Genomic DNA, 4520 nt, shown 5'->3' with positions numbered 1-4520 from the left:
CCAAGAGTAATAAGCTTCTCAACTTGTAACTTCCACGTATCACGTGGAGAACTCAAACCGATGCACCCAATGCAATGGCAAGGGCACGCAGAGTGCCCAAGTCCTTCTCTCTCAAATCCCACCGAAGCAACTAATGCTAGGGAGGAAAATGCGAGGAAGAACAAGAAGGAGAACACCAAGAACTCCAAGATCTAGATCCAAGGGGTTCCCCTCACCTAGAGGAGAAAGTGATTGGTGGAAACGTGGATCTAGATCTCCTCTCTCTTTTCCCTCAAAAACTAGCAAGAATCCATGGAGGGATTGAGAGTTAGCAAGCTCGAAGAAGGTCAACAATGGGGGAAGAACACGAGCTCAAGAGATGAGGTTCATTGGGGAAGAAGACCCCCTTTTATAGGTGGGGAAAAATCCAACCGTTATGCTCACAGCCCGTACCCCTTTGAAAAACAACAGCGAGGAGGCAAAAGGCTAGTAGAACCGCTGGAGCGGTACTACCGCTTGTCCTCACGGTACTACCGCTCGACCTCACGGTACTACCGCAAATGGTAGCGGTACTACTGCTTGCGAGCGGTACAAAAAAAATACTTCCGTGCCTACTTCCGCTGAGCAAAACATGAGATTTTGGTCCGGAGCGGTACTACCGCTTAGGAGCCACGGTAGTACTGCTCTGGAGTGGTACTACCGCTCAGGAGCCACGGTAGTACTGCTCTAGAGCGGTAGTAAAAAATTACATCCGATCTAGCCACGGTAGTACCACTGCAGCCTTTACAAAAAGAACCATAACTTCTGCAAACGGACTCCGAATTCGACGAAACCAAGTTTGTTGGAAAGCTAGCGACAAGGGCTAACACAATCTTGATATAAATACCAATAAGAAGCAAATGAGAAAAGGCCCAAAAGAAAATGGTGAGAACCCTTCCTCGGATAAGACCGGTAAAACCTCCAACACCAAAAACAACATAGAAGACGCATGCAAACTCCGTTTTCGATGAACTCAAGCTTGTCATCAAGATGACCATAAGCTCTAAGACTCGAAAAGAGAACCAAACAAGAACCAAGAAAGATGATGCAAGGATGCAATGGTTTGAGCTCTCTATGAATGATACGATCAAGCTAGTTATCGAGAGCCCCCCTTGATAGTACGGCAATCGATCCTATAACCCGGTCTCCCAACTACCAGCATGAGACCGGTAAAATTGAAAACCTATCAAGGGCAAACCTTTGCCTTGCACATGGTCCACTTGAGCTAGATGATGACGATCTTGACTCCCTCAAGTTGGACCACCTTTCTTGATTGAGTTGGCTCGATGAAGACTAGTTGATTGCTCCCCCATACTCCACTATGGGTGAGCCACTCTTCCGCACATCTTCACAAGTCCATTGTCACCACAATGGATGGCAAGCTTCAAGCATTTGATCTCTTCGTGATGCTTCACTTGAATTTGCACACCGCAACCTAACCCCACAAAGAACTCTCACGAAGACCATGGGTTAGTACACAAAGCGTAATGGACAATGCTTACCATACCATGGGATCACTTGATCCCTCTGTACATCTTGTACGCTTTGTGTGTTGATCAACTTGATTCACTCTTGACTTAGTCTTGATCAACCTTGATTCTTTTCCAACTCTCTTCATTTGGATGATGTCTTGAAGGTAAACATGAATGATCAAACAATCTTCTTCTTCAAGACATGCTTGCAATAAGCTCAACTCTCAAATGATCAATCTTTGGATAATTCCTTGAATAGCACTTTGGTCGACACAAACTCTCCTTGAAACCAACACATGTACTCCAAGAAAAGCCTATGGACAAAACCTTCAAATATAACTCAAGGAAACTATTAGTCCCTAGAGATTGCCATCAATTACCAAAACCAAACATGGGGGCACCACATGTTCTTTCAGCTGCTATCATTTCCATCAAAGAGCACAAAATTTGTCCCCAAACCCTCCCGGATGAACTTAAACTGTGGGATGACGGTGGTTGGGACTGGCAGATCCGACAACTTTCTGAATTTCACTTCGCTGTGGTTTTCCCTTCCAAGAGTAGCCTCAGGATGATCTCCTCCTACACAAGCTTCACCCTACCTCTCAACTAGCTCATTGTATCTGTGAAGGCGGCTTCCAATGGTGCTAAACCTATCTCCCCCCTCTCGGAAACCTGTGTTCTTGTGGATGATATCCCCCCTACTTTACGCTCTGCTAAATTCGTGATGGCCTTCGGTGAGTTGATCGGCAAGCCTATCATGGTATACCCAGAGTCCCTCTCTGTTCGTGGCCCAGTGCGTCTCAACTCTGGTGGTGGATCCCTTGTGCATTCATGGTTCTGTCGATGTCTTTCCTTTGTCGGATGGCTTCAGGTTGCAGGTCCGCGTGGAGGGCGGCGCCAATTCCCACACTCCTCCTCCTACCCCCGGCCGAGAACCGTGGCAGAGGGGGGATGATGCTGGCAACCTGAGCGGGGGCTCACACCCTCACTTCACAACTTCGGAATGGGACGGAGTGGGCTCAGAATCCAGGGAGCTCTTCAAAGATAATGCCCCGAAGAGCAAGGAGGATGGAAAAGATATGGTGGTAGAGAAAGTGTTTGATCAGGTTGCTCCGGTTGCTCCTCCTGCGGGTACTCCTGTGTCAGGGGTCTGCTCCAACCCGCCGGTCCATCCGGGCTCTCCGTCTTTGTCTGGCATTGAGGACCTGCCCGCCCCCCCCTCAACATGCTACGGCTGGATCCCTCCCCAAGCGCAAGTCATCTGTCTGAAAGTTCTCCGCTCATAGTCGGGCTTCTTCGGGCACCAAGCTCTCCACGGCGGGGCTCTGCCACCGCCTGGATGCTGACTTGGGTGAAGCGGCAGGCCATGCCTCTCTGGTGGTGCCGCGCTCTACTCCGATGCGCTCCCCTTCATCTACGGCGCGCAAAAGTGGTCGGGTCCGTGACAGTGGAGTTCGGGTGGCTGACAAGGTGGCCCGCCGTGCGGCGGTTCGTGATCTCCCTGCTTCAGGTACTCCTCAAGCCCAACCTCCGTCGGTTCCTTCTTTTTCACCCTCCTCCCCTATTAGGCTTGTTTTGCCTTCTTATTCGGATAATCATTTGACAAAGGTCCTCACGGACGTTGGGATATCGCTTGACCATAATGTTGGATCTCCTTCCTCCCTTCTTGCTCTAATAAGGGCCAATGAGGTGGCCCAGGCTGCTATCGCCAAAGCAAAATAGATTGCGGCAGCGCCTCCTGCCTCTTCGGTTGTGGCCGTGGGGGTGCAGAGGGGGGGGGGGTCCAACCAGTTCTGCTGCCCCCGGGGCCTCTGTGAAAAAGGGTGCTCCTAAACCCTGCTTGGCACCCTACAGGTCGAGCTTACACATTAAGAACTTGTCCTTCAAATGAAAGCGCTCTTTTGGAATATTAGAGGTTTCGGGGCTCGGGGGCGCCGGGACCAAATTAAAGACGTTGTCAAGGGCAATAACATTGATCTGGTCGGTTTGGTTGAAACCTTCAAATCCTCCTTCTCCCCCCACGAGCTCTCTGCCATTACGGGGGCTGATCGCTTCGACTAGAACTTCCTTCCTTCCTCGGGCCATTCGGGTGGCATTCTAATTGGCTCTAAACGTGATGTTTTTGACTTGTTACTTTCGATCATGGTATTTTTGGGGCCAGTTTCATGGTGTCCCACCATCAACTTAATACGCTTTGGGAGTTTATGATGGTCTACGGCCCGACAGACTACTCCCTCTCTCCCTTATTCTTGGATGAAATCTCTAATAAAGTCGATTCTTGTACTCTCCCCCTTCTGATCGGAGGCGATTTTAACTTGCTGCGCTCCCCGTCTGATAAGAATACCAATAATTTCTCCTGGGTGCTGGCAGATGCTTTTAACGATTTTATTAGTTCCTGCGCCCTCCGTGAGATTCCTAGGGTGAGATCTAGATACACATGGACTAATCATCAGATCTCTCCTATTCGCTCGGTCCTGGATCGTGTTCTCGTATGCCCGAGTTGGGACTCTCTTTTCCCGCTTGCAACTCTCAAAACTAAGGCTATTGTAAGCTTGGACCATGCACCTCTCATTCTTGACGCAGGGCTTCAACGTGCTTTCTCCCCCCTTGGTTCCAGTTTGATGCCTCCTGGCTGCTTGTTGAAGGCTTTCATGACCTCCTTGGCTCTAGAATCCATGACTTTCTTTCGACAGCCCGTCGCTCCTTCGGTCCTATGGATGATTGGCACCAATGCTCATACTTGCTGCACAAGTTTCTGCGTGGTTGGTCTCGTAATCATTCGGCCCAGGAACGTAGAGAAAAAACCCTTCTCTTGGCCTAGATCGATACTCTCGATTCTCGGGCTGATTCTTCTGGTCTCTCTGACTCTGAATGGGCTTTGCACTTCTCTCTTGAACGATCTTTGGTGCAGCTTCGTCGTCTTAATGAAATTTACTGGTGCCAGAGGGGCACGATTAACTGGATGCTTAAAGGTGACTCCCCCACGGCCTACTTTTTGCCATCGCCAATGGGAGGCGGCGTAGATGCCTG

The sequence above is a fragment of the Triticum aestivum genome, chromosome 3A (genome assembly GCF_018294505.1).
Source record: "Triticum aestivum cultivar Chinese Spring chromosome 3A, IWGSC CS RefSeq v2.1, whole genome shotgun sequence".
Classification (NCBI taxonomy): domain Eukaryota; kingdom Viridiplantae; phylum Streptophyta; class Magnoliopsida; order Poales; family Poaceae; genus Triticum; species Triticum aestivum.
This window is presented reverse-complemented; position numbering follows the sequence as displayed.